Here is a 21439-nt window from a genome sequence, read left to right as displayed (position 1 = left end):
CTGGTGTTTTCGCACCTGCGGTGGGGTGACCGCAGGTGCAGACTCGCACGTGCGAGAGGAGGATCGCAAATGCGGCCTGGAAGTATTTGTCCTGGGTCGCAGGTGCGACATGTAGGCCGCAGGAGCGGAGTCTCTTCTGCGGAAGCTTGAACGCAGAAGCGGAGAGGCCTGGGAGGTTTGGGATCGCAGGAGCGGAAGGGTCTCCACAGAAGCGAGATCGCAGGTGCGATCCCTGGTCTGTAGAAGCAGAAACCTTGGCCATAAGTGGAATCCGCACCTGCGATGGTTTTGCCGCAGGTGCGACTAGAGGTCCGCAGGTGCGAAATTTCTGGACAGAATACTTAAATGCAAGGGTTCGCGATTTTTGCTCATTTTTGGCATTTTGAGCTCGAGCTTGGCTATTTCTTGAGAGCATTTTCGAGGGATTTCTTTAGATAAGTTTCTTGTGCTTATTTTTGATTAATAATCTTGCTTTCTCATTTATTTTTTTACCTAATTAGTGTGTATTTAAGGTGGAATTTGGGAGTTTGAGGCTAGGGATTTGAAGAGTTTGATTTTGGGTTTTGAGTGGTCATTATAGATCGAATTTTGATAAATTTGGTATGGTCGGATTCATGAGTGAATGGGCTTTCGAATTTTGTGATTTTTTTCGATTCCGAGACGTGGGCCCTGGTTGACTTTTTAGGATGGATTTCGAAATTTTTGTTAAAGTCTTGATTTGATTAATTAGATTAGTATATTATAGTTGTATTCATGATATGTAATTATTTTTGGCTAGATATGGACCATTTGGAGTTGGATATTTATGGAAAAGGCATTGTTACCGATTGATTGAGCTTGGTTCGAGGTAAGTGGTTTGCCTAACCTTGTGTGGGAGAAATTTCCTTAGGATTTGGTACTGTCGTGATATGTGAGCGTCGTGTACGTAAGGTGACAAGTACGTACACGGGCTATTTTGTTGAAAAACCCGATTTATTTTACTGAGTAGCAACCTGTTTTTCCTTTAATTTGAGTTATACTGTTTAAATGAGTATTAGTCTGTTTTCATTCTTAATTGAGCTATCCCAACATGCGTAGTTATCCTGTTTAGTCTAATATCACATGTCTACGTGCTTTAACTACTTATTTGAACTCTGTGAAGCATGCCTAGTTGATTTCCTATTTTTCCTTGCTTTTTATCAGTCTTAACTGTAGAATTCTTGTTGTTAACTATGGTATTTATCGGTCGAGTTGTTTATTTACTTTTGAGACTACGAGGCGTTTCCTCGGAAGTTCTCCCTGCATATTTACTTTTGAGACTACGAGGTGGTTCCTCGGGAGTCCTTCCTGTATATTTACTTTTGAGACTACGAGGCAGTACCTCGAGAGTTCTCCTTGCACATTTACTTTTGAGACTACGAGGCGATACCTCGGGATTTCTCCCTGTATATTTGCTTTTGAGACTACGAGGAGGTACCTCACGAGTTCTCCCTGCATGTTTATTTTAGGACTACGAGACGGTATCTCGGAAGATCCCCTGCTGTTTATTCCTTTGTGTTGCATGGTTATATCATTGTGTTTTCTTTTGTTAAATTCCAGTCTCTTATTATACTGTTATATTTTTTTCTTTTATTTATTATATACCAGTGGGCCTGACCTGACCTCGTCACTACTCTACCGAGATTAGGCTTGGCACTTACTTGTACCGTTGTGGTGTACTCATGCTACTCTTCTGTACATATTTTTGTGTGCAGATCCAAGCGCTTCTTATCAGCCTCGCTACTAGCTGAGAGTGCTTGTTGTTGTACAGAGACTTCAAGGTACATATGCCGCATCCGCAGACCTCGGAGTCCCCTTCTAGTCTCTCCTATGTCATTTATCTTCAGTACTTGCTTTGTTAGACTTTGGTGTATAGAGATACTAATTTTCTTCTGTAGCTTGTGACTTATTATGTTCTGGGTTTTGGGGAAAATTTATGTGCGTCTAGCGTTTTGGTTATTGTACATGCGGAGCGGCATTGTTATCGGTTATTCAGTATCTATTGCAGTTAGTTGATATGTTTTGTTTTCGTTTTGTTATTCTCCGAAATTTATTAGGCTTACCTAGTCGTAGAGACTAGGTGCCGTCATGACGTTATACGGAGGGAGTTTGGGTCATGACCCTAGTTATGTAATTTCTATTCCTTTTTATGTTATTTATCTTTATAACAATCTGTGAGCAAATTCTTATAACTTACAAGCACGAATAAATTCCCCAAATATCACACGACTAAGAGAGAGTCAAACACATCTAAAAGAATAATTTCCTCTAATCTCTAAAGTTAAAGAAAAGAAAAGAAAAATGGGAGGAGACGTTATAGTTTACTGTGAGCAGAAATTTAAAATCACCTGAAAGTCTGGACCATGAAAATAAGTTTAGCAAAAGTATCTTACTACCTGACTTTTGTAAATAAGAGCTTCAAGATTATAAATATCGAGTTGGCACCACTGCGAAACTCGATATAGTTCATGCTTTCATCATATGAGTTTTTCTCAAAACAATAGCCAAAGGAAAAAAAATAAGTCCAAAGACCACCCATGTTCTATCCTTCAGTTTTGTTAATTTTAGCTGCAACTTCACCTTATCATCCTAGAAGTAAGCAATTTAATATGATAGTACAAACCTCAAAAACAAAAACAAAAACAAAACGAAAAATAAATTCAATTGCAATGAACGCAATGAAGACTCTTATCGATTACTATATCAACACAAGCTCAAATAACTTTCACTCGCACTACACAAAATATTATTGGGCAAATATTTACGAAAATTCCGGGTTCCGAATATAATTTCTTATTAGGGCTTTGGGTATCGATTTACATTTGCGATTTAAGGATAGATTCAAGAGATTTGAGGGAATTGGATGGATAATTTTTAATAAGAGTAGGAGAAAACCCCTTTTGTTGAGAGAGAGAGAGAGAGAGAGAGGATGAAGTTGCAGAAGTATGTATGCTTCTTCTCTGTAAACTAGTCTTTTATTTGCTTTCTTGCTTCTTTTTATTTATTAATTTTAAGTGAATTATTTTTAAAAAATTATAGTAGTGACCTAGTCGCGCCAAAAGACCTATAAGGGCAATATTTTTTAAGTCGCTCCTAAAACATTGGAGCCAAATTTTTGTTAATAGCGGAAACTAAAAATTCAGGATTTAGTGGCACATATTAGAGGCAGCCTAAGAAAGTCGCTACTAAACATTTATTGCAGCCTAAGAAAGTCGCTACTAAAAATTTATCTTCTGTAGCGACTTTTAGAGTCGCCACAATAAATATGATATTTGTAGCAATAAATAAATTTTTCACTAAATATTGCAACTAAAAGACAGATTTCTTGTAGTGAACGAAATTTGTACTTTGTTTAGAAAATATACCTATAAGATTCAAATAAAAATTTGTTTGCTACTTGCTTAGCCTGTTTTACTTCTATAGACAGCATGCATATAGGATTTCGCTTGAGTAATTGGGACTGTTTACATTGATATATCTTTCAACTGTATAGTTCGTCTAGAAATTATGGCTATAGGATCAATGAAACAAATTTGTGCTTGTCAACAAATTCACGTCTAAAATTGTCTAAGTTTGACCATTTAGAAATCATGTCTATAGGGCACCATATTGAATGTTCGAAACTGTTTACGATGATGCCTACATTAACTGTGTTATCTACTAGAAATCATGATTGTAGGATTAAATACAATGAGAATTAGCATTACTCAACTGTTTCTTTTTAAATCGTCTAAGTTTAATCATCTAGAAATCATGCCTATAGAACTTAAACCATGGAGTAGGTCTATTAACTGCCCATTCTAGGTCTGCTTACTTTTAATTAATCGTCCACCTATTCACTTAGTAACCACGCCTTATGCTAAATCAACTCGCAAAGCAACTGCTCGCCCTAATGTTGATTAGGGCACATCTTATATGATCATTCTGCTACTTGGAAAATTACGTGCATATGATCTTGTGTGTGGAGGTAAACATGAGACCCCTTTGTGCTACTTGCATCTTATATGATCCTACTTGTTTAAATTATGTGACGTCTAGTTTTCTCATGTTTTAGCAACCTAGATTGAGTTTAGAACCACCTATATAGTGGTCCAAAGCCAACTGGACCATAGGCATGGGACGGGTAGGAACACATAGGACGCGACTTAGAATTGAACTAGTGCGCTTTAGGTAAACAACTTAAAGATAGTAATCGGGTAGTAAGAGATGATAGTCTATACTCACTGAATAATACGAGCAACCCTTGTACTTTAAAGGGTTGCGAAGTATTATTTATGTTGCACGGGGTGATCCTTTAGGCTAAAAAATTTAGGACCCCCTTCCTCCCCCTCCCCCATGTATAATTATTCCTTGTATACTTTCTTTGACTAAGCTATGTCTTGTAACCTTCAAAGAGTTGTACCAACTAGCTTATTAATGGATGAATTACGCTTCTTCTCAACTGTCTCCTTTAAATTACTTATGAATGACTTCATTGATTAATTGCTTTACCCCGACCAGCTAATCAATTATTTAGATTCCTTATACCCTTATCTTGCATACTCACTTAGAATAATTATCCATAATTCGATATAGCTTAAAATTCGACCGGGAATCAAAGTTGTTGACATCGAAGAGTGCCTAACCCCTTCTGTTTGAGGTAATTTGAGCCATTACCCAATCTTTGGCGATACAAACTGGTTAAAATAGAGTTCTTTGAAAATAGGTGCCCTAACGCACTCCAAAATCGTTAGGTGGCGACTCTTCTCTTTTAATACCATTTAAAAAGTGTTGTCACATGCCGAAACCCGCTTTCGCGAGAAAACGGGACGCGACACACATAAAGTGCTAAATGAGAAAAAGATTACAATGCTAAGACCCTCAAGATGATTCAGAAGAATACTAAAGCAAAAGATATACTCTATCGAGATCTTATAAGGGATGTGTTCAACAAAAGATCTTCATGTTCCTCTGTCAATAATATCTAAAACTTTCTAGTCATTAAGTTGGGCATATTCAATATAAAATACAGCTAAAAAATGATAAAAATACGAGTAAGTAACATTAAGATATACACAAATATACCTAATATTAAATACTGATGAACAAGAATAGGGATGGAAGAAGACACTCAGGGTGATAAAAATCCGACTAATATGAATGTAGAAGGTGGTAAACTAGCGAATTTGTTTTCAGTTGGCTCGAAAGTAAGGATAAGGGAGGAGAAGAAGTTGAAAGGAGGATAATAAGGGGGAGGATTGAGTAGAAAATGATGAGAAAGAAGAGGGGTCTGGATGCTCTATTGACCAAAGAGATGACGCCATAGCCCCGTTTGAGAATGTTGAATCAGGGAAGGTGACATAGTCGGAGGAGGAAGTTATCAAAGAACTAGGTTATCAAATCATTCTTTTCCCTGACAATGAGGAGTTGGAGAGTGATGAAGATCACTTAACTTTATCTGAAGTGGGAAGGAAAAGAAGAGAGAAATCTGTTATACAAAATATAAGGAAAGAATAAAACGGGAAAAGTGAAATCTACTAAGAGCACTTCTTAGAAACATCTTGTCATCAAACATGTTTCTCCTTGAGTAAGAACTCATGTAACAAGGTATTGGCAGTAAAAGTGTCACGCCGCAAAACCAAGGAGCGCTACCGGCGCTCAACCGAGTGAACCCAACCGAGCAAGCCTATTAGATTTTCTTCTACCCAAACTCATTCATGAATAAAGCATTTAGGATACTTATTGAACATATAACTCTCAACCCAATCTTACTCGGAATAGCAAATTTTATAATGAACCACTCGGGACTTACATAATTTATATGCATGTCGTGGGATTCAATTCTAAGAGAATAGTTTAGCCAACATACCTCAATGGAGCTTCCTTAAACTCTAAAATACTCCGAAATTCTTAGGAACTTCAATCTATTGTAGAAATATAACAAATTGAACCAAAATTAGGAAGATGCTCATGGTTCTAGCTCATTTGAGTATTTTATCAAATACTAGGTGTGCATAAAGGTTTCAAGGTCCTTTTATGGAGGATTGCATCATCCCACGACCTAATCTTTACCATTTTTAGATCAACAATCTTCCTACACCCTTTGATAACACATGCATATAAAATAAACAACTCTCATGCCTAAAACTTATCTTGCTAATTACCCATTTCTAGATAAAATTCGAAATTGAGGGTTAAGGTGTAGAATCTTATCTCTAGGATGAAGACCTAGTGAGTTTGCCTTCTAAATCTTTCAAAATTTGAGCAAGAATCAAAGAACAATTATTGAGGAACACCTTCTCACTCTAGGGCACTCTCTCTCACTCTAAAGTGTCAGATTTCAGCTCAAAAATGGCCCAAAGCGTGTATTTAACGAAGTGGGGTCGGGTTTTAAAAATTCAAAAATGGAGATCCGGAACAAGGTCTGCGATCGTATAATCGATATGCGGATCGCATATCGGTCGCATAATTGGTGCCCAAAAATGGCCAAAAATCTGACTGTGTATGCGGTCACTATGCGGCCCGCATACCTGTTCTGCGGTCGCATGATGAACCGCAGAATGGCATCCAAATAACCCTCTCCTGCCTCACTTCTACGGCCATTATGCGGCCCGCAGAGTGATTCTGTGATCGCATAATGGACCGCAGAAATACATTTCGCTGCCAAAACCTTTCCTTTATTTTCTAGTGCATTTTTCAACTCAAAAAGTCTGAGCCGTGGAGAACCATCCTGCCTGCGTAATGCATAAAATCCTCAAACACGTAAGCCCAGTTCGGCACCACGAAACATTATTTTTCCTTTGCGAAATCTTACGGGGCCTTATATTCTCCCCCCACTTAGGATCATTCGTCCTCGAATGAGGGTCAAAATCTGTTATTAGCATCTTATGCAACTCAGTTTTCATACCACACACCAGCAGCCCCAAATTTGACTAACTCCCTAAATTTCCAAAAGTTTCGCTAGAGTTTCCCTTGTAACTAGGCCTATCCACCTATCAGAGAGCCCCAAAAATACATCCTTAAAACATATACATAATCCAACAACTTAACATAACACAAAACAACACCAACTGTGGCCTCACAAGCAATTATATTACCAGAATGGAACACCCTTAACATCAAATGTACAAATCATACATAATTCATAGAAAGTATCTCTTAGCATTTTCATAAGGCACAACTCATAAATACATGGTTATTCAAACAAATAAGGATATGTTTTCTTCATTTCTTCCTCAACTTCCCAAGTAGCCTCTTCAACCTGTTGGTTTCGCCATAGCACTTTCACAGATGCAATTTCTTTGTTTCTCAACTTTCGGACTTTCCGATCAATAATAGAAAATGGAATCTCTTCATAAGTCAATTTTTCATTAACCTCAATAAACTCAACCGGAACAATTATTGTCGGGTCTCCAACTACTTTCTTTAACATAGACACATGAAACACCGGGTGCACTAATGACATTTCAGGTGGTAGCTCAAGATTGTACGCCACCTTACCGATCCTATGAATGATTGTGTACGGTCCGACATACCTCAGACTCAATTTCCCTTTCTTACCGAATCACGTTACGCCTTTCATGGGGGAAACTTTCACGAATACCCAATCACCTTCTTTGAACTCTAAATCCCTACAACGAACATCCGAATAGGATTTTTTGATGACTCTGAGCAGTCTTCAATCGCTCCTTAATGATTTTAACTTTTTCCATAGCCTGATGCACGAGGTCTGGCCATATCAACTCTGCTTCCCCAATTTTGAACCACCCAATGGGAGATTTACATCTCCTACCATATAAAACCTCGAACGGTGCCATTCGAATGCTAGCATGATAGCTATTGTTGTATGCAAATTCTATGAGTGGTAAATGATCATGCCAGCTATCTTTGAAGTCTGAATAGTCCGTTCTGCCTGCCCATCAGTCTGCGGGTGAAAGGTTGTACTAAGATTCACCTGAGTGTCCAAACCTTGCTGAAATGTCACGACCCAAAATCTCATTTGTCGTGATGGCGCCTATCTCAATATTAGGCAAGCCGAAAATCTCAATGAACCATGAATTCTTTTAAGTCTGAAAATATAATATTTAAATACAATACATAATCCCATAAATACTGATACGAACACTCCCCAAAACCTGGTGTCACTGGGTATATGAGCATCTAATATGGATACAATTCAAAATAAAAAGGTATATAATAGTCTAAGACCAAATACAGTAAACAAGGAGATAGGGAAGAAGAGACAAGGTCTGCTAAAATATGGCAGCTACCTCTGAATCTCCAGAAAATCAGTTGTGCGGAAGAATCAACACTCGCTATGTTCAGGAATACCAGGGTCTACACACGAAGTGTAGGGTGTAGTATGAGTACAACCAACTCAACAAGTAAAAATAATAAATAAGGAACTGAAGATAATGACGAGCTACACAATTACAGTTCATTTTCAGTAATTCTAGCAAATAATAGACATGCTTTCAAATCCGGAAGTTTAAGTCAAATCAATTTTATATTGTTCAAGTTCATGTAATCCGGATATAAAATCTTTCAGAGAATTTCACAACAATGACAGATATCAACTAAGTGCAACAACAAATGAAAAGCAAGTACAGCCTCTCAGGCCAATAATTACTCCACTCGTCACAACAACTCATCCACTCGGCTCTCAGCCCTGAACACTCACACTCAATGGGTACCCGCGCTCACTGGGGGTGTATAGACTCCGGAGGGGATCCTACAGCCCAAGCGCTATAATCTGCACGGACAACTCACGTGCTGCACAGACAACTCACATGCCATAATATAAGTATATGGATCTGCACGGCCAACTCATGTGCTATAGTATAATATAAAGATCCGCACGGACAACTCACGTGTTGCACAGCCAACTCACGTGCTATAGTATAATATAAAGATCTGCACATATAACTCACGTACTGCACGGCCAACTCACCTGCTATGGTATGTGTGTCACCTCCAAAATAATCACATGATACAAAATTCAGGGGTTTCATACCCTTAGGACCAGATTTAAAACTATTACTTACCTCAGAGCGTGAAATTCTTTACTCTGCTATGCCTTTGCCTCGCAAATCGGCCTTCGAATGCCTCGAATCTAGTCACAAATAATTCATTTCAGTCAATAAAATTTATTGGAATTAATTACATATGAAAATATAATATTCCATAAAAATTCGAATTTTAGCTCAAAAATTGCCTGTGGGGCCCACGTCTCGGAACCCGACAAAAGTTACAAAATCCGAAAGCCCATTCAACCACGAGTCTACCCATACTAATTTTACCAAAATTCGACCTCAACTCGACCCTCAAATCTACAAATCTTATTTCCAAATTTCTAAGTTCTAATCTCTGATTGATACCTCAAAATCATGTAATCTGGTCAGATTATTCAATGATAATTCAATATTATGGAGTAGAAATGATCACAAGGGACTTACCTCAAGTTTTCCTTGAAAATCTATCAAAAATCACCTCTCCTCAAGCTCCAATTTGTCAAAAATGGCGAATAGGACAAAGTCCCTGCTTTATAATTCTTCCCAGACAACCTCGGTTCTGTCTCGATCTTGGCCTTTGATCATGTTCCTCGATCCTGGGTCTCGATCCTGGGCCTTGATCCTGTGCCTCGATCCTGGCCTTCGATCATGACCCCCGATCCTGGCCCTCGATCATGGCTTCGATCCTGGTCCTCGACCCTGCCTTCGATCGTGGCCCTCAACCCTGGGCTCGATCGTGGCTTCGATCCTGATCCTAGACCCTGCCTTAGATCGTGGCCCTCGACCTTGGGCTTGATCATGGCTTGATTCTAGGCTCGTTTCTGGGCTTGATTCCTGGCAGAAGGAACTTCCAGCAGAAGGAAATTGTAGCAGCTGTTGTAGTTCAATTTTTGTTTTTGATCCGTTAACCATCCAAAACTCACCCGAGGCCCTCGAGACCTCAACCAAATATACCAACAAGTCCTAAAACATCATACGAACTTAGTCGAATCCTCAAATCACCTCAAACAATGCTAAAACCATGAATTACACCCAATTCAAGCCTAATAAACTTTGAAATTTCTAATTTCTACAAATGACTCTGGATCCTGTCAAATCACGTACGATTGACCTCAAATTTTGCACACAAGTCATAAATGACTTAACGGAGGTATTTCAATTTTCATAATCGGATTCCGACCCCGATATCAAAAAGTCAACCCCCGGTCAGACTTCCCAAAAATTCAACTTTCGGCATTTCAAGCCTAATTCCACTACGGACCTCCAAAACCTTTTCCGGACACGCTCCTAAGTCCAAAATCACAATACGGAGCTATTGGAATTATTAGAATTCGAATTTGGGGACATAGGTCCATATCCGGTCATCTTTTTAAACTTAAATTTTCAATTATGAGACTAAGTGTCTCATTTCACTCCGAATTATTTTCGGACCCGAATCAACTAACCCGGTAAGTCATAAAACAAATATAAAGCATAAAGTGAGTAGTAAATGGGGGAATGGGGTTATAATACTCAAAACGACCGGAAAGGTCGTTACATTCTCCCCCTCTTAAGTAAACGTTCTTCCTCGAACGGGTTTAGAATAATACCTGGAGTCTCAAATAAGTGTTAGTATTTGCTCTGCATCTCCTGCTCAATCTCCCAAGTAGCTTTTCCGGCTGACTGGCCTCTCCACTGCACCTTCACTGATGCTATGCTCTTTGACCTCAGCTTTCTAACTTGCCGGTCTAAAATAGCCACCGGCTCCACGTCATAAGTCAAATTACCGTCCAACTGTTCTGTACTGAAATCCAGAATATGAGACGGATCTCCGACATACTTTCGGAGCATGGATACATGGAACACTGGATGAACACCTGATAGACTAGGTGCCAAAGCAAGTTCATAAGCCACCTCTCCAATTTTCTTAAGTATCTCAAAAGGCCCAATATACCGAGGGCTCAACTTGCCTTTCTTCCCGATCCTCAACACACCCTTCATGGGTGAGATCTTGAGTAGAACCTTCTCCCCAACCATATAAGTAACAGCACGGACCTTCCTGTCGGCATAACTCTTTTGTCTAGACTGTGCCGTGCGAAGCTATTCCCGAATCACTTTGACCTTTTCTAAAGCATCCTGAACCAAGTCAGTACCCAATATTCTAACCTCACCTGACTCAAACCACACAAGAGACTGACACCGTCTCCCATATAAAGCTTCATACGGAGCCATCTGAATACTTGACTGGTAGCTGTTATTGTAAGCAAACTCCGCGAGTGGCAGAAATTGATCCCAAGAACCCCCAAAATCAATGACACAAGCGCGTAGCATATCCTCCAATATCTGAATAGTGCGCTCGGACTGTCCGTCCGTCTGAGGGTGAAATGTTGTACTCAACTGAACCTGTGTGCCTAATTCTCGCTGCACTGCTCTCCAACATTGTGATGTAAACTGCGTGCCCCGATTAAATGATGGACACTAGCACACCGTGTAGGCGAACAATCTCGCGAATATAAATCCCAGCCAACCGCTCCAAAGAATAATTAGTACCAACTGGAATAAAATGCGCAAATTTGGTCAACCGATCTACTATCACCCAAACAGCATCAATCTTTCTCAAAGTACGTGGAATCCCAACTACAAATCCATGGTAATATGCTCCCATTTCCACTCCGGAATTTTAAGTCTCTGAAGCAATCCTCCCGGCCTCTGATGTTCGTACTTAATCTGTTGACAATTTAGACACCGAGCTACAAACCCAACTATATCTTTATTCATCCGCCTCTACCAATAGTGCTGCCTCAAATCCTGATACATCTTCGCGGCAACTGGATGAATGGAGTACCGCGAACTGTGAGCTTCCTAGAGAATCAACTCACGCAAACCATCTACATTAGGCACACATAGCCTGTACACCGTCATCTCCAATAGTGACTTCCTTGGCATCACCGTGCTGAACCGTGTCCTTAAGGACAAGCATATGTGGATCATCATACTGGTGCTCTCTGATGCGATCATATAAAGAAGACCGAGAAACCACACAAGCCAAAACTCGATTCGGCTCGGAAACATCCAATTTAAGAAACTAGTTTGCCAAGGCCTGAACATCCAATGCTAAAGGCCTCTCTGCTACCGGTAAGTATGCTAAGCTTCCCAAACGCTCCGCCTTACGACTTAAGGCATCAGCCACCACATTGGCCTTTTCGAGATAATAGAGAACGGTAATGTCATAATCCTTAAGCAACTCTAACCACCTCCGCTGCTGCAAATTAGGATCCTTCTGTTTAAATAAATGTTGTAGACTCCGATGATCGGTATATACCTCACACTGGACACCGTACAAGTAATGCTGCCAGATTTTTAAGGCATGAACAATAGCTGCTAACTCAAGATCGTGGACTAGATAATTCTTCTCATGTACCTTTAACTCTCTGGATGCATAGGCAATCACCCTACCGTCTTGCATAAGCACTGTGCCGAGACCAATACGCGACGTATCACAATACACAGTATAAGACTCTAAACCTGTAGGAAACACCAATACTGGAGTTGTAGTCAAAGCTGTCTTGATCTTCCGAAAGCTCTCTTCACACTCATCCGAACACCTGAACGGAGCACCTTTCTGGGTTAATTTAGTTATAGGCGATGCAATAGACGAGAATCCCTCCACGAAATGACGATAATAACTGGCCAAGCCAAGAAAACTCTGAATCTCAATAGCTAAAGATGGCCTGGGACAACTCTGAACTACCTCTATTTTCTTTGGATCCACCTTAATTCCTTCACTAGACACTATATGTCCCAAGAATGCCATCGAACTAAGCCAGAACTCGCACTTAGAGAAGTTGGCATAAAGTCTCTCCTCTCTCAGCCTTTGTAATACAATACCCCAAGTGTTGTGCATGCTCCTCCTCGCTACGTGAGTAAACCAGAATATCATCAATAAATACCATGACAAATAAATAAAGATACGGCTAGAACACACTATTCATCAAATGCATAAATATTGCTAGGGCATTGGTTAGCTCAAAAGACATCACAAGAAATTCATAGTGGCCATAACGAGTCTTGAATGTCGTCTTTAGAATATCCGAATCCCTAATTTTCAACTGGTGATACCCAGACCTCAAATCAATTTTGGAGAACGCCCTCGCTCCCTGAAGCTGGTCAAATAAGTCATCAATATGTGGCACTGGATATTTATTCTTGATTGTAACTTTGTTCAACTGCCTATAATCAATGCACATCCACATAGTACCATCTTTCTTTTTCACAAACAGAATCGGTGTACCCCAAGGTGACACACTGTAAGGACCCATAAAAATTTTAACCAAAAACTCGGGATTTGGTGGTGCCAAGTTAGATTCCTGTGTTATTATAGCGGTTTGGACTTTTTGGATTGAACAGTACCCTACAGACTGAGAGGAAAATATTTCGTAGAAGAACACGTTTCTGCGGCCCATTATGCAGCTGCATAATCACTCTGCGGACCGCATAATGGCCGCAGAGTGAAGCAATAAGTTTGGCCAATTTGAGGTCAGTTTTGTGGTTGATTATGCGACCGCATATCGGTCGCATAATTCCTCTTGGGTTTCTGTGGAGGGAGTTCTTTGGTGCATTATGCGACTGCAGAACAAGTATGCGGACCGCATACTGGTCGCATACTTGAGCCAAAAGATTAGGCCCCTGAGGGCCATAACCATTATGCGGTCGCATATGCAACCGCAGACCTGTGTCGGGGCACCATTTTTCTTAATTTAAAACCCAACCCCCATTCTGTTAAAACAACCCTCAGGTCTATTTTGAGCTCATTTTCTGATACTTCTAGAGTGAGAGAGAGAGGGTTCAAGAGGAAGGGCCTAATTTTCATCAATAAATCTTCAACCATCACCCAAAGCTTGGAAATACTCAAGTAGAGCACCCAATTTCTTCATCCAAAAATGTAAGATTTCATCACCCCAGCTCTTAATTTCAAACATAGCTATAATGGGGTACTAGGGTAATACTTCATGGGTATGAGAGTGATTCATCTTGCATGCATGTGATAAAGAGTGTGGGAAAAATAAAAAGTGAACTAGAACTATGAATATTTTTCCTAATTATGGGTTCAATTTGTATATTGCAAAACTAGATTGAGGTTGCTAAGGGTTCCAGATAATTGTAGAATCTAAAGAAGCGCAATTGAGGTATGTATGGCTAACTCTCTTCTTCTTAGAATCGAACTCCTGGTGTCCGAATAATTGGTGTAAGTTCCAACTTGATTATACTAGAATTGTTTGCCTTAGTGTGTTTGATTGAAAGATTCATGTTCCCTCATTGTTTTAGATGGTTACCATGTCATCATGCTATTTGAGAACGTAATTATGATTTTCCAAGCTCCTTCCCTTATGTGTGAAATGCCTTATGTGATGGTACTTATCGACATGAATGATGATGTTATCTGGACAAATAAAAAGAGAAAGACTTGAATTGTAAAATGTGCCCAAGTGCCAAGAACTACTTAATAAATGAGGTTGTTTGTGCCATGTAATGAAGATGGGAAAGAAATGTGAATTGAGTGGACAGTTGAAAGAGGTTATGTCTAAAGTGAGATGGCTTAGCCGATCGGGCCGAGATCGGATGTCATGTTGTACACATGGTGGCATTTGTATTGGAATTATTGAATTACATTGTGGATATGGATATGTCTCGCTTGAGATGGCTTAGCCGGTCGTGCCGAGACCGGATTTCGTGTAAAAACACGGTGGCATTGTGTGTTGTGGCTTGGCACTAAAGATTATTAATCTAAAAAGATGGAAAGATTGAATTGAAAACTACGTGATCCTTGGTGTTTTTTTTGTATTTCTATGAAGTACTTATCGATTATTATGACTGCCTTCTTTTTATTTCACTGTTCATTCTACTAAGATTAGTGTTTGCCTTACATACTAGTACTATTCGACAGTACTAACATTCCTTTTGCTGGGGGCGCTATATCTTTGAATGGATGTAGGTGGTTCCATCGCAGATAGTGCCGATGGCAGATAATGGTGCTCTCTTTCTCTCCTCACAGCAGTTTTGGTGAGCCACATTTCTCCCAGGGGTCATGTAATCCTTATTTGTATAAGTTTTCACATTTTGAGGTATAGCCGGGGCCTTGTTGCTGGCATTGTCATGTTGCTCTTTTGTATCCTTAGAGGCTCCGTAGACATTTTGTGGGTCATGTATGTATGTTGGGGCAGTCGTTGGATCGAGTTGTATTTTGGAAACTTAACTATGGCATAATGCATATAATGAAAAATGAACTAGCAACGTTTATATATTTATATAACTGATCTCTCCCCTGTTTTACAAATGGTGACGCATTCCCTTTTTGGATCATGAATGAGTTGGGTAGGAAAGGTTTACTAGGCTTGCTCGACCGGGTTCACTCGGTTGAGCGCCGGTCGCGCTCCCCGAGGTTGGGGAGCGACACACACTAGGCCTAATAAACCCCTTTTCAAGGAGTTCCTGAAGTTGCTCTTTCAATTCTTTTAACTCAGCCGGTGCCATACAATACGGAGGAATAGAAATGGGTTGAGTGCCCTGCACCAATTCAATACCGAAATCAATATCCCTGTCGGGTGGCATACCCGGCAAGTCTACAGGAAATACATCCGTAAAGTCTCGTACGACCGGTACTGAATCAATAATAGGAGTATCTGCATCAACATCTCTCACAAAGTCCAAATATGACAAACATCCTTTTCCAACCATACGTTGGGCCTTCAAATAAGAAATTACCCTGCTAGGAACAAACTCTAGAGAACCCCTCCATTCAACCTTTCGCAACCCCAGCATTGTCAACGTCACGGTTTTAGCGTGATAGTCTAGAATAGCATGACATAGAGACAACCAATCCATACCAAGGATTACATCAAAATCAACCATACCGAGTAATAAGAGATCAACTTTAGTTTCCAGTCCCCCAATAGTTACCACACACGACCGATAAACACGATCTACAGTAATAATATCGCACACTGGTGTAGATATAGAAACAGGTGAAACTAAGGACTCATAGGGCATATCTAGATAATGAGCAAAATACGATGATATATATGAATAAGTGGAATCAGGGTCAAATAATATAGAAGCCTCCATGTGGCACACTGAAACAATACATGTGATCACTGCATCTGAGGCAACAGCATCTGGCCTGGCAGGAAAAGCATAGAATCGAGCCTGCCCGCCACCTGATCGGCCTCCCCCTCTTAGGCGACCCCTAGCTGCCTGACCCCCCAAGCTGGTTGTGTGGGTGGTGGAACTGCTGATGCTGGTGTCGTCAGTCGAGGACTCTGCTGTGGAGCCCCACTCAATAGCCTAAGACACTCTCTCTCGAAATGAAAAAATTCTCCGCACTCCAAAACAACCCCTCCTCTGACGGAACTGTTGCTACTGATAACCTGAGAAATTATCTGCAGAAGCCTGAGGGGATGAGGCATGATGAGAACTCTGTGCTGGTAGTGCACTGAATGAAAACTGGCCTGAGTGAGCACTATAATAACTATGGCTAGATGATGCACCACGATGAACTGGATGACCTGTCTGAGCGTGTCTGTGAGAACGACCCCTACCGCGGTAAAACTGACCCCCTGAAGGAACACCATTGTAATCATAGGGACCATGAGGCCTCTTAGCCTCTCTCTCTCTCTCTCTCCACGTTCCTAGCTATGAACCATCTCTATCTGCCGAGCAATGTCCACTACCTTATCAAAAGTAGCATCAGATACCCTCTCCCTAGTCATAAGTAACCGCAGCTGATATGTGAGGCCATCAATGAACCTCCTAATCCTCTCCCTATCAGTGGGAACCAATTATACTGCGTGACGAGCCAACTCAGAAAATCTCATCTCGTACTGCATCACGGACATATCACCCTGGAGAAGCTTCTCAAACTGTCTGTGTAGCTCCTCTCTGCGGGACTGAGGCACAAACTTCTCCAAAAAGACCATGGAGAGCTGCTTCCAAGTAAGGGGTGTTGCGCCAACAGTCCTATGCCTCTTGTAAGTCTCCCACCATCTGAGTGCAGCCCTAGAAAACTGAAAAGTAGTAAATGAGACCCCACTGGTCTCCAGAATACCCGTTGTCCGAAGCATCCATTGGCACCTATCCAGAAAACCCTGAGCATCCTCTGACTCAGTACCGCTAAATGGTGGAGGTCGAAGCCTCTCAAATCTCTCAAGTCTCCTCTGCTCATCATCTACCATAACAGGAACTACCGGGGCCTGAACAGCTACAACCGGCTGGGCTGGTAGTACCCCTGGTATCTGAAGTCGTTGTACTACCTGGTCTGGAGTACGAGCAATAGGGGTATGAGTACCTCCCCCGTCCTGAGAAGTGGCAGTTACGGCCTGAGCCGAAACCACCAGAGCCAGACCAGTACAAGCTGCCAATATTTGGGCCAAAGTTTCCTGAAGGCCTGGAATTTCAATGGGCACAGCTGGTGCCTGAGCTGATCCTATCAGCTCAACTATATCTGGAATCTGCTCCTGAGCTGGAGCGACTGGTGGTACCACAGGTGCTGGTCCAACTATAGTACGAGCTACACCTCGACCTCTACCTCGGCCCCGGCCTCTACCACGGCCCCGGCCTCTCGCGGTCCTAACTGGTGGCACTGGTGGTTGATCGTCCGATCCGGTAGTACGTGTCCTCACCATCTGTTAGAGAATAGAATAACAGAAATTTAGTTTCCAAAATCAACAAATTCGCACGACGGAATACAAGAAAGTGAAGTTTTCCTAAGGGTTCTGCAACTTCTCGAAGATAAGTACAGACGTCTCCGTACCGATCCGCAAGACTCTACTAAACCTGCTCATGACTCATGAGACCTATGTAACCTAGTGCTCTGATACCAACTTGTCATGACCCAAAATCTCATATGTCGTGATGGCGCCTATCTCAATATTAGGTAAGCCAAAAATCTCAATGAACCACAAATTCTTTTAAGTCTGAAAATATAATATTTAAATACAGTACATAATCCCACAAATACTGATACGAACACTCCCCAAAACCTGGTGTCACTGAGTACATGATCGTCTAATATGGATAAAAGTCAAAAGAAAAAGGTCTATAATAGTCTAAGACCAAATACAGTAAATAAGAAGATAGGAAAGGAGAGACAAGGTCTATGAAAATACGGCAGCTATCTCTGAATCTCTAGAAAATCAGCTGTGCAGAAGAATCAACACCCGCTATGTCCAGGAACACCTAGGTCTGCACACGAAGTGCAGGGTGTAGTATGAGTACAACCAACTCAACAAGTAACAATAATAAATAAGGAACTGAAGATTATGACGAGCTACATAGTTACAGTTCATTTTCAGTAATTCCAGCAAATAATAGACATGCTTTCAAATACGGTAGTTTAAGTCAAATTAATTTTATACTGTTCGAGTTCATGTAATCCGGATATAAAATCTTTCAGAGAATTTCACAACAATGACAGATAGTAACTAAGTGCAACAACAAATGAAAAGCAAGTACAGCCTCTCAGGCCAACAATCACTCCACTCGTCACAATAACTCATCCACTCTGCTCTCAGCCCTCAGCACTCACACTCATTTGGTACCCGCGCTCACTTGGGGTGTACAGACTCCGGAGGGGCTCCTACAGCCCAAGTGTTATAATCTGCACTGATAACTCACGTGATGTGCGGACAACTCACGTGCCATAATATAAATATCTGGATCCGCACGGCCAACTCACGTGTTGCACGGCCAACTCACGTGCTATAGTATAATATAAGGATCTGTACGGCCAACTCACGTGCTGCACGGCCAACTCACGTGCTATAGTATAATATAAAGATCTGCACGGACAACTCACGTATTACACGGCCAACTCACATGTTGCACGGACAACTCACATGCTATGGTATAATATCTCACAATCAGGCCCTCGGCCTCACTCAGTCATAAAGCTCTCCAGTCTCCAGGGCTCTCGACAATCATAAAATCAGCCCAAACAACAATGATATGATACATCAATAATAAACAATAGAGACTTAGATAAAATAATCAAGTAGTTGTGACTGAGTACAAAACAAAAATTTAAGCAGATAATTCACATGTACACGACCTCTGTGGGTCCCAACAATACCAACATATAGCCTAAACATGGTTTCTAGCATGACTTATAGTCAAGTTTCCACAACACATAGAGAGCACATAACTATCAATAAGTTATTCAGCTTTACAGTTTCCCCGGAACGGATCAAGTCATAATCCCCTCGGTGCACACCTACACGCCCGTCACCTAGCATGTGTGTCACCTCCAAAATAATCACATGATACAAAATTCCGGGGTTTCATACCCTCAGGACCAGATTTAAAACTGTTACTTACCTCAGAGTGTGAAATTCTTTACTCTGCTATGCCTTTGCCTCGCAAATCGGCCTCCGAATGCCTCGAATCTAGTCACAAATAATTCATCTCAGTCAATAAAATTTATTGGAATTAATTCCATATGAGAATATAATTTTTCATAAAAATCCAAACTTTAGCTTAAAAATCGCCCGTGCGGCCCACGTCTCGGAACCCGACAAAAGTTATAAAATCCGAAAGTCCATTCAACCACGAGTCTACCCATACTAATTTTACCAAAATTCGACCTCAACTCGACCCTCAAATCTACAAATCTTATTTCCAAATTTCTAAGTTCTAATCTCCGATTTACACCTCAAAATCATGTAATCTAGTCGAATTATTCGGTGATAATTCAATATTATGGAGTATAAATGATCACAAGGGACTTACCTCAAGTTTTCCTTGAAAATCTATCAAATATCGCCTCTCCTCAAGCTCCAATTTGTCAAAAACGGCGAATGGGACGAAGTCCCTACTTTATAATTCTGCCTAGACAGCCTTGGTTCTGCCTCGATCTTGGCCTTCGATCGTGGTCCTCGATCCTGGGTCTCGTTCCTGGGCCTCAATCCTAGGCCTCAATCTTGTGCCTCGATTCTGACCCTCGATCCTGGCCCTCGATCATGGCCCTCAACCCTGGACTTCGATCATGGCTTCGATCCTAGTCCTCGACACTGCCTTCGATCGTGGCCCTCAATCTTGGGGTCGATCGTGGCTTCGATCCTGATCCTAGACCCTACCTTCGATCGTGGCCCTCGACCCTAGGCTCGATCGTGGCTTGATTCTGTGCTCGATTCTGGCAGAAGGAACTTCCAACATAAGGAAATTGCAGCAGCTGTTGTAGTTCAATTTATTTTTGATCTGTTAACCATTCGAAACTCACCCGAGGCCCTCGGGACCTCAACTTAATATATCAAAAGGTCCTAAAATATCATACGAACTTAGTCGAATCCTCAAATTACCTCAAACAGTGCTAAAACCATGAATTACACCCCAATTCAAACATAATAAACTTTGAAATTTCTAATTTCTACAAATGACTCCGAAACCTGTCAAATCACGTCCGATTGACCTCAAATTTTGCACACAAGTCATAAATGACATAACGGAGGTATTCCAATTTTCAGAATCATATTCCGACCCCAATGTCAAAAAGTCAACCCCCCGGTCAAACTTCCCAAAAATTCAACTTTCGGCATTTCAAGCCTAATTCCACTACGGACCTCCAAAACTTTTCCGGACACGCTCCTAAGTCCAAAATTAACATACGGAGCTATTGGAATTATCAAAATTTGCATCCGAGGTCGTTTACACATAGGTCCATATCCGGTCAACTTTTCAAACTTAAATTTTCAATTATGAGACTAAGTGTCTTATTTCACTCCGAATTATTTCCGGACCCGACCGAACCAGCTAACCTGGTAAGTCATAAAATAACTATAAAGCATAAATTGAGCAGTAAATGGGGGAACGGGGTTATAATACTCAAAACGACCGGCCAGGTCGTTACATGAAATGTTTTCCAAAAATTAGCAGTGAATTGTGCTCCCCGATCAGAAAATGATGGAAACTGGGGTGCCATGCAACCTAACTATTTCTTTGATATACAACTGAGCATATTGTTCTGTTGTATCGATAGCCTTTACTGGCAAGAAGTGTGCGAATTTCATGAGTCGATCCACAATCACCCAAATCGAATCAAACCTACGAGGAGTACGAGGTAATCCTACCACAAAGTCCATGTTAATCATTTCCCACTTCCATATTGGAATTTCCATGTTCTGTGCCAACCCACCGGGCCGTTGGTGTTCAGCCTTCACTTGCTGACAATTTGTACACTTCGCCACAAATTCCGCTACATTCCTCTTCATATCATTCCACCAATAGACTTCCTTAAGATCATGATACATTTTTGTAGAACCTGGGTACACGGAATACCTAGAAGTGTGAGCTCCAGTCATAATTATTTCACGGAGACCATCCACGTTTGGAACACATATTCGCCCTCGGTACATTAGTGTACCATCATCCATGCCAAGAGAAAAGGCCATGGTTTTATGTTTATG

The sequence above is a fragment of the Nicotiana tabacum genome, chromosome 12 (assembly GCF_000715075.1).
Source record: "Nicotiana tabacum cultivar K326 chromosome 12, ASM71507v2, whole genome shotgun sequence".
NCBI classification, from domain to species: domain Eukaryota; kingdom Viridiplantae; phylum Streptophyta; class Magnoliopsida; order Solanales; family Solanaceae; genus Nicotiana; species Nicotiana tabacum.
Note: the sequence above shows the minus strand (reverse complement) of the source record.